The sequence below is a fragment of the Megalobrama amblycephala genome, linkage group LG7 (genome assembly GCF_018812025.1).
Source record: "Megalobrama amblycephala isolate DHTTF-2021 linkage group LG7, ASM1881202v1, whole genome shotgun sequence".
NCBI classification, from domain to species: Eukaryota; Metazoa; Chordata; class Actinopteri; order Cypriniformes; family Xenocyprididae; genus Megalobrama; species Megalobrama amblycephala.
This window is the reverse complement of record NC_063050.1, coordinates 46,088,585-46,099,151: the sequence shown is the minus strand read 5'-3', so window position 1 is coordinate 46,099,151 and position 10,567 is coordinate 46,088,585. Positions and strand designations below refer to the sequence as shown.

The 10,567-nt window shown below is 35.8% G+C and overlaps 1 long non-coding RNA gene across 1 annotated transcript; it reads left to right on the top strand.

The window, feature by feature from the left end:
• Positions 1 to 2,620: 2,620 nt before the first annotated feature.
• LOC125272702 lies at positions 2,621 to 8,755 on the top strand. The gene is made up of 2 exons (XR_007185905.1): positions 2,621 to 2,792; positions 7,898 to 8,755. It is a non-coding gene; the product is annotated as an uncharacterized LOC125272702 (long non-coding RNA).
• Positions 8,756 to 10,567: the final 1,812 nt, after the last annotated feature.

Below are 10,567 nucleotides of genomic sequence, written 5' to 3'. Positions count from 1 at the left end.
TATTATTCCATAATTAACAGTGTACATGCGAGAGGGACACTCAGTGGCCAGGTGTATAGCTGTGTAATGTGAGTGGTGTTCCCTGTAAATAATCATTGAGAAAACAAAAATCACAATAAGATTTGCTTCTCCAATTGATTATTCTCATGAGAAAAGACTCCAACAGTTCTTTCAGATTATTTGAACTATGCTTGCTTTCATAGATTTTTGAGTGCTGGGACTTTGGGACTTTTATAATAAAATAAAATAAATAAATAAAGTTATGTGTGAAGGAATTATATTAAATTCCTTCGGCTCTGCTCTTCTGTGTGGATGAATCTGATGGTTTGAGACAAACTAGTGTTACAGGTGATCATTTTATCAGAGTGAATGTCACTATAATGATTTCAACACTCTCCCCTATCTCAATAAATATATTGAAAAATAACAAAAACGGTACGGATATTTAAATAATATGTCTTTAGTCTACTACCACAGCACACTTATCTTTATTTGCAAACATGACCTAATCACACACGAATGACGAAAATAAGCAATTTCTCAGGAAATCCATGCTAAAAACTCTAAAATATATATCATTACTAGGGGTGTGACGAGACAGGTATCTCACGAGACGAGACGAGACAAGACTCGAGATTGAGTTCACGAGACAAGACGATACAAGATTTTTACACACTATTTTTAAGAAATCCTCAATGGCGAAATACATGACTAGAAAAAATATTCTGCAGGTGTATTTGAAATGTTTTAACTAATCATCTCGTAATGAATGTCATTTCAGTTCTACTTTCTTAGTATGAATTATCATATGCAGTAAAAGACAACAATACTCAAGTACTGTAAAAGGTTTTGCCACAAACTCAACTGACTTCTGTATGATTTCAGTCTCTTCAGACCTTACTGTACATGATCAATGAGCTTCTACAACTTTAGACCTCCTAACTGAACTCCTTTCCACAAACTGATCATAGAAATAAAACAGTATAAATAAAAATCGTAACACTTTACAATAAGGTCTCATTTATTAACATTAATGTATTAACCAACATCAACTAACAATGAGCAATAACTTTGCTACAGTATTTATTCATCTTTGTTTATGTTAGTTAATAAAAATAGTCATTCATTGTTAGTTCATGATAGTTCACAGTGCATTAACTAATGTTAACAAATGAAAACAACCATACTGCATGCAACCATAATGCAACCATAATCACACTCTCTCAATATTCAAAGTGCAAATAAGAAGAAGTTTTTCTTTGATACAGAGCTAAGACATGGTTACAACTACACTGCCCAGCCTAAAATAGCTTTCATATTGAGAGATATTTGCATTCATCAGGGAGCCGCTTTCAAAATGCGGGGTATTGAAATCACGTTTGAATGCGCGCTCGCGCTTACTTTCACTTTCAGCGATCGCGCGTAACTCTGTAAATATGGAGCGGCTGCGACCGTTATCCAACTGAATTAAAATGTTTTTTATTTAAATACAAAGCAAAACGACAGTGGAGGCGTAATGTAAACGTAGCGGTGGCATATTCTTTCCTAATCATCCTAACACTCTGTCATGGCAACAACATCACGAGACTACTTTTCGCCTCGACGAGAAATCTCGTCACTAGTGATGTGTCGTTCTTGAACGATTCGTTCATTTTGAACGAATCTTTAATGTGACTCGGGAAAGACTCCCGAAAGACTCATGAAGAGAACTAATCAATTCTATTTCCGGCTCAGAATGCATTGGTTTATCGTATGGGTCTGTCACGTGATTAAGGAACGTCTGAAAAACCCGAAAGACTGAAATGAACTAATCAATTCTCTTTGCGGCTCAGACTGCATTGGTTTAGCATATGGGGCTGCCTGTCACGTCATTAAGGAATTACTTAAACCCGAAGACTTGTCAGACAAGAGGTGAGGTGAGCTTAATCAGCTTGTCATAAACTAAAGACCCAGGTAAAGAATGAATTAATCATTTCTGTATCTTATAGCATTGTAGTTTTGTATTGTTTGTAGTGTGATCAACGTTTGCATAAGTAGTAGATGTGTTGGGGAAGTAACACGTAACATTTTAATTACATTTTGCTAAAATGAACGAAATGAACGAAATGACTCGAAAAAAGATTCGTTCATTTTGTTGAACGAGACTCAAAAGTCAGAGTCGGTAAAATGATCCGAACTTCCCATCACTACTCGTCACATATTAGTCTCGCGAGATCTCGTGCCACGAGATCTCGTCACACCCCTGATCATTACTATAGGCTTACTACAGTGAATAAGACACAAATAAATTTATGTAGGCTACTTGAAGTTTGTGGCCACCAATTCTTAAAAAAATGTACACAGTATATTTAATCTGTTTAAAAACATTTTTTTTTTATGTATTAAGTATTCACATACATTTTGTGCAACCTACTGACAGAAAATGTGTCAATTGCATGCTTTATATTGCATATTATACATTTATTAAATGCAGTAGCCATTTAGCTTCTGTAACGAAGCGGGACTCATGGTAAGATCCATTTGCAGCTTTATTTAAACAGAGTTCGTAGTCAAACAGGCAAAGGTGTAACAACAGCAAACAGTTATGGCAGAGAGCAGGCAGAATCGTAGTGGAGGATAAGGCAATGGGTCAGGGCTGGCAGATAACAGACATAAATCCAAAACAGAGCAAAGGGTCCAAGGGGCAGGCGGCGGAGTATCGTAAACAAGGAACAGACAGGATCAGAAACAGGCAGACAAACAAGAATCAAGAACGTTCAGAATTGTAACAGAAGTTAACAAGACCTCGCAAAGTATGTGAGTGTGTGAATGGTTTGTGATTGTGGGAAATGTAGTCCAGGAATGAACGGGAACATGACAGCTTATTAGTGTGTCTGGGGACTATTTAATTTCATTTGAGAAAGTGTTGACTTATCATGGTGATTGTAACAGAAAATATAAGCAGAATTACTTAGAATTACTCACAAACAAAGTATTAAGTGATGATTTCTGATCTGAGGACAGGTGGCTTTATGGGTAGTGGGTGATAATGTCACGACTTTGATAAAATAAAGAAATAAAGAGTTGGTATTAAGTTTGCATTTGTATTAAGTACATACTAGTGATCATCTGATTAATTTCAAAGTGGAAAAACTGCTGTTTTAAAACTAATCTGAAAAATTTCAAACTAAACAGATCTGTACTCCTTTGCTATGTCAACAATTGCCTTTGCCTATTTTGTCAAAACATAATTGATAACACTTACAGCCCTACAAGTCTCCTGAGTAATAAAAGTTTCCTCTAGGTAGTTACTTTTCAATGGTTACAGTGAAGAACATTTTTAATTTATCATAACTAACATAGATTTTTCTTGCAGAGAATGAAATGTCCCCAACACCTGGGCAAAAGTTAGTGTGTGTTGAAATAATGGATGCAGATGGACACGACTAGACAGCTGTCTGAATGAATGAATATATATATATATATATATATATATATATATATACAGTGAGTGCAGAATTATTAGGCAAGTTGATTTTCTGATCATATTTTTTTCCCAAGCACATTTTACCAATTCCAATCCACATCAATCTTAATAACTACTATTAATATTGTTTTTAATCATTTATAAGTGATATATATTGTTCATGAAGGCTGGAAATGAAAAATGCCTTATATTCAGGTGTGCAGAATTATTAGGCAAGTTTTCTTTTACAGGCAAAATGAGCCAAAAAAGAGATTTAACTCAGACTGAAAAGTCAAAAATTATTAAATACTCATGAGAAGGACGCAATACTAATGCAATACTAGAAATTGCAAAGTTAAAGCATGACCAAGGGACAGCAAAATGCTCATTGGGTCAGCGGGGTCAGACAAAAACAGGTGGAAAAGAAAAGACACATGTTAACTGCAAATAATTAAGAATTAAGGTGAAGAATTAAGTGTGAAACCATCAGGAACCCTTTAGTCTCCAGCGCCACCATTTTCCAGAGCTGCAACCTACCTGGAGTCTCCAGAAGTGCAAGGTGTTAGGATCTCAGAGACTTAGGTTAGCTAAAAAATCCTAAAAAATGACCTGCACTTGATAAGAATCACAAGCTGAAGTGTTATAAAATACATGAAGACTGGGTTTTAATAGGGCTTATAGACAGACAGCTTGAGAATGACTCCTGATGGACCAGCACCACATCCTCTTGTACCACTGTTTGAAGAATTTATCCAGAATCTGGCAGTAAGGTCCATCTCTTATCCTGAAATGTCTGTCTTGCAGAGATGGACTAAAAATGATCTTCCAAAACTTACTGCCAGATTCTGGAAGATAAATTCTTCAAACAGTGGTACAAGAGGATGTGGTGCTGGTCCTTCAGGAGTCACTCTCAAGCTGTCGGTTTATAAGGCCTATAAAAACCCAGTCTTCATGTATTTTATAACACTTCAGCTTGTGATTCTTATCAAGTGCGGGTCATTTTTTAGGATTCTTTAGCTAACCTAAGTCTCTGAGATCCTAACACCTTGCACTTCTGGAGACTCCAGGTAGGTTGCAGTTCTGGAAAATGGTGGCGTTGGAGACTAAAGGGTTCCTGATGGTTTCACACATAATTCTTAATTATTTTGCAGTTAACGTGTCTTTTCTTTTCCACCTGTTTTTGTCTGACCCCGCTGACCCAATGAGCATTTTGCTGTCCCTTGGTCATGCTTTAACTTTGCAATTTCTAGTATTGCATTAGTATTGCGTCCTTCTCATGAGTATTTAATAATTTTTGACTTTTCAGTCTGAGTTAAATCTCTTTTTTGGCTCATTTTGCCTGTAAAAGAAAACTTGCCTAATAATTCTGCACACCTGAATATAAGGCATTTTTCATTTCCAGCCTTCATGAACAATTATATATCACTTATAAATGATTAAAAACAATATTAATAGTAGTTATTAAGATTGATGTGGATTGGAATTGGTAAAATGTGCTTGGGAAAAAATATGATCAGAAAATCAACTTGCCTAATAATTCTGCACTCCCTGTATATATATATATATATATATATATATATATATATATATATATATATACACTGGACACAGTATACAGATGCACATTCAGTTTGAGTCTGTTGACAACAGGACAAATGGAAGAGTGAAAGAATTTTTTAGATATTTTTTTATTTCTTTTTTGAAAGTGAAACTGAAAGTGACCCATACACAGAATTTGTCCTTTGTAACCCATCCAAGTTAGTGTACACACATTAGTGAGTAGTGAAGACACACACACTGCAAACTGTTGACACACACACAGAGCAGTGGAAAGACATTTTTGCTGCAGCGCCCATGGAGAGATTGGGGATTAGGTGCCTTGCTTAAGGGCATCTCAGTCGTGGGTATAGAGGGTGGAGAACGCTGTTCATTCACTCCCCCACCTATATTTTTCTTGAAAGATTTGAGAATCGAACCGGCAACCTTTGAGTAACCGTTATGCCATGACTGCCTCCTTTTTTGTGTTGGTAAAAAAAAAAAAAAAAAGGTAATGCGTTGCACAGCTTTGCCACACAGATTTTTAGAGTTGGTCACCTAATAATAAAACAGGCAGTATGCTATGGGAGCAGATGTGAGATACATTCATATTTCTGAAATAAACACCTATAAAAGCTTATATTTAGCAATAGGGAACCTATGTCAACAGAAGAAAGCCATTTGTAAGTCAGGTTGTTTGATGAGAAAGAGATGAAAGAATACGTAAAGCTGTAGCAGTGGAGGACTATTATTGTGTTGGAACTACTGATGACGGCATGGATTGATGTTTGGTTGACTAATAGTGGAAAGAGGCAGTTCGTTCCTGCACACATGGAGAAATTGAATATTCAAGCATTTTATTCATTTTCTTCTCTTGAATGCAAAAATTAAAAAAAAATGCTGAATTCTACTTTCAATATTTTTCTACTTACAATAGCCAGTGGGTTTTGATACTTTTGATACTTTCCTATGCACTGATGTTAGCTATTCATTACAGTGGCCAATGACAAGCGTTAAAGGAGTCGCCCTTTAAAAACGTATCATTTAAATATTCCGATTGAGAGCTTCTGGGAGAGAGAACTTAACACTCTGATTGACTGGGACATTGTCTGGAGAAATTGTTTTGCTACCTCAAAGAACTCAAAAGCTACCTCAAAGCCCAGCATGAAATATCAAACCAAGTAACACTGATTTTAAAGCAAACAAGCACAGACACATTTTTTTCAAGCAGTCCAAATGAAGTTTGTTGGGTGTCACATAATAAATCAACAGATGGCTATTGACAATGCAAAAAATGTTGACATTTCTGCATTAAAACATGATCATGTTAACATGATGAACAGCACCTGTAGCACACCTGTGTGAACTTAAGGAGATCTGGCTATATATTAAAAGTGACTGTAAAAATGTCTCAGAAAAGTTGGGTTAATTCTGAGAAAATCTCCAACAGTGTTTGTTTGCAGATTTCACTTGGTTTGATTTCTTGTAGTTTATCCACAAAACATCATTCAGGCCATGGCACGGAATATACTGAGACTTGCAGGTATAAATCCAATTGCAGCATTTAATAGGGCGATCTAAAAAAGTAGTACATTTAGGCAAGAGTCAAAATCCACATAAACTGTCCATACAAGAAACAAAAACAGAGAAGCAGGTAGTGATGTTACGGTCTGTGCCGAGGCTTCGGAGCGTGTGTCGAGAAATCCCGGAAGCTTTCAGTGAAGCGCGTATCGAGGCTTGTATCGCTTTAGATCAATGACGTCATTGATGACGTTCGAAGCCTCGCTTCTGCCTGACTGGTTCGAATGGTTCGACTAGATGCGGTTCAAATCTTGACACGACATTTTGACAGACATATAAACCATAGGATCCCCTCAGAATTTGTGGTTTTAGAATAATAATATCGCCCCTCCTGCCTGTTATGACCAAAGAATTTGTTTACACACATTTGATAGCCATTCATTTGAAGCCAATACGTTCATTACACACTTATGTTATACAATCATTATATACAACCAGAAAATACACATTACATTCAAATAAATATATAAGTCTTTGTGGAAATTGATTTTTTCTTCACCGTTATTTCTAGGCCATAACTGCCGCAAAATACAGTGTATCACAGATCACATCGGGTCATCTGTAATGTATCTACTTGTTTTACACTCTTTGACCACCAGCTGGTATTGTGAGCAAATGAAGCCTCGAGAAATGAACCTTTTTTGTGAACCACTTGGCTGAAAAGCTTCAATGCTTCATGAGGCTTCATCTCGCCATCACTAGAAGCAGGAATTCAGAGGTGCATGTAACATTAGTCTAAGACTCAACAACAAAGGCAGAAACAAACTCAGTATAAATAGACAGACACTAATAACAAAACTCAAGACAGCTGGGTGCAATGAAGGGATAATGAGTCCGGGAAGTGGGTTATGGGAAATGAAGTCTGCAGTGGTGAGGCAATTGTCCGGGGTGGAGCGCCCTCTGGTGGCTAACCAGGGCACTCCAACTGGTGATCCTGACACATTCATTATTAAAAATATGCACTTCTAAACTTTAATTAAGGTAAAATATTTTAAATAAATAATATTTAAATAATATTATAATATTACAATAACTATTTAACAAAAATAGAATATTTTATGTTTTATATAATATTTTTATATTATGTGTCACACTTGGTTGTTGGTTGGACAGGTAGCCCAACTAATAGACTAATTTGCATATTCATGAATCCATGAATACTAAATGAAGCAAGGGTGTAGTTACATTCAAGCTATTTTAAGGCATAAGGAAATTATTTTCACAGTAAAGAACCTTTAAATGTGTAATTTTGATGATGAGTTTTAAGGGATAAAATTGACTCTTCTAACATCAACTGTTCTTAAGCTCTTGTTTTCAACTGTTTCATTATTGCAGCTTGATGATGATAAAGCAGGACCATCCATGGCATCTGAGGGGTCTGTGAATATAAAACTACGAGGAATCCATCAAGCTCTCAAAGGAGATTATGTGAACTCTGGCTTCCACAAAGGTCATCTGGCACCAGTCTATCAGGCACAATCACAGGACTGTGCTGATGCCACCTTCACTCTCACTAATGCTGCTCCACAAAACTCCTCTTTTAACAGCGGTCAATGGAGGGTACTAGAAGAAAACATGGCAAAAAATCGAACAGGGCAATGTCTACAAAAGTATTCTGTTTACATTGTAACAGGGGTGGTTCTAGGTACAAGTAAATTGAAAAACAGAGTTAATGTGCCTAGTCATTTCTGGACTGCATACTGCTGCTTAGACCAGAATAACAAATGTCAAATCTCAAGAGGATTTATTGGAGTGAATGAGAACATCACTCCCCAGAACTTAAATGTGAATGTTTTAGAGAAAGAGTTGGCAAATCTTTATAAAGTCACATCTTTTGAGATGTTTGATAGCTCTACAGTACCCCCAATGAAACAAAAAAGTAAAGCTTTCAAAATAAATGTATCCTGTGGTCAATTTTGGTTTAGTTTTCTCTGTGTTTTGTTCCTATTTTACCTGCCAAGTTAGTTTCCTTGGTTATTAAGCTCCTCACCAGTAATGTTTCAGTCAGACAGGGGTGCCCTGAATTTAGTGATTCAGGAATTTTTATTTCTTATGCATGATATTTTTATTTCTTATGCATCTGTTGTGATTATTTTATAACTATTTTAAATCCTTTTCTAAGTAAAGCACGTTGAATTACCATTGTGTATGAAATGTGCTATATAAATAAACTTGACTTGCCTTGCCAATCATCCATTTAAGCCCTCAGTTTCATTGTCTGGTATCATCTAAGTTTAATGTGGTTGTGTTTGTTTATTTTTTTCTGCATATTCAACCAACCCGTGACAATAAAGCTTTAAGTTTTTATATGAAGGAGAAACTTTACTAAATGTTTTTTATTATTATTTCAGACTAAATAATTATAATTACCTAAAGAAAATAACAAAGAATCACAAAGAATATATATATATATATATATATATATATAATTAACTCATGTCCCAAGATCGTTCAAGCTGGCAGTTAAAGATATAAAATATTGGATGACCTGTAATTTTCTTCTCTTCAATTAAGACTGAAGTATTACTTATTAGACCAAAAAATCTGTACACAGAATCTCTTAGAATACAGTTTGCATTTAGAAGGATGTACTGTTACTTCATCCTCTACAGTTAAAGACCTGTGTGTTATATTAGACAACAACATGTCTTTTGAAACTCATATTTCACATGTTACAAAAACTGTCTTCTTCCACTTCAGAAACATCGCTAAGCTACGGAACATGTTAGTTCATGCATTCATGACCTCTAGACTAGATTACTGTAATGCATTACTAGCTGGTTGTCCCGCATCCTCAATAAACAAGCAACTATTAGTCCAAAATGCAGCTGCTAGAGTTCAAGAAAATATGATCATATAACATCAATTTTATCATCTCTACACTGTTACCTATTGAGTTCCGTATCAATTATAAAGTATTGCTATAAGGCCCTAAATGGTTTAGCACCTGTGTATTTAACCAATCTTCTATCACCCTACGCTCCATCACGCTCTTTAAGGTCACAAAACTCTGGGCTTCTGTAAGTACCTAGGATATCTAAGTCCAGCTGGTCAACCACAAGGACCCCGTCCCATGCTCCTGGTCCTACAATGTCAGAGACGGTGAGTTGACTGCTTTAGGAGGGATGAAGTTTTTGCGTTAAGCTCACCCTCTCTCACTTACCGGGAGTTCTGAAGGGGACAGGACTGATCGATCTGGTTAAGGGGTGCAAGGACCTTCATTCGTTATCGCTGGCAAATCTTGGATCAATAAAGACCATGAATTACACGCTGGCCCTGCTGGAGGCTCTTTCCTACTGCACACAACTCAGGGACTTAAGGTGAACACACACATCACTACACACTCCATGCATAAAAATAAAGAATTAAATTAAAGAATCTAAACATAGACTTTTTTTTTTTTTTTTGATATCACATTTTACCAACCATTCCACAAATGTTCGCTTGATAGGTTGTAGCTCTCCAGTAGGGGGCAGCACCATAAAGACAGAATTGCTGTACATGCTGTAAATCTTGTATGTTTAAATAGTATTTTGTGTTATTTCCTTACAATAATATATTTTTGTCCCCATGACAGTTATTTAGTTCCTTTTCCCTTGTGAATTTGGGGCAAACTGTGCAATTAGCTGAATGTGGCCCATAAATCATAATTAATGCAAATTATGGTTTGCTCTGTTTTAAGTACTACACTGTAAGGTGTATAAATGTACAAATTATAAAACAAAACAAGTGGTAGAAGTTTCATTCATTTCATATGATGACAAAATATGATCGTAAGCCCTATTTGAACCGCAAATCGTTTCTCATGGGGACGTAAGATAATTTCAATATTTACAGGAGTTAGTCTGAGATTTTGTTGCTGTCTGAATTCAGAATTCAGAATTTTTCACCTGTTTAGAATTTAAAAATATGCTTTATAAGCGTTTGTTATTCATTTCGGTATGAAAATATGAATATCCAAAGAAATTGTTTTATTAAAAAATGGCTTCATAAGGTTAAAGTAAA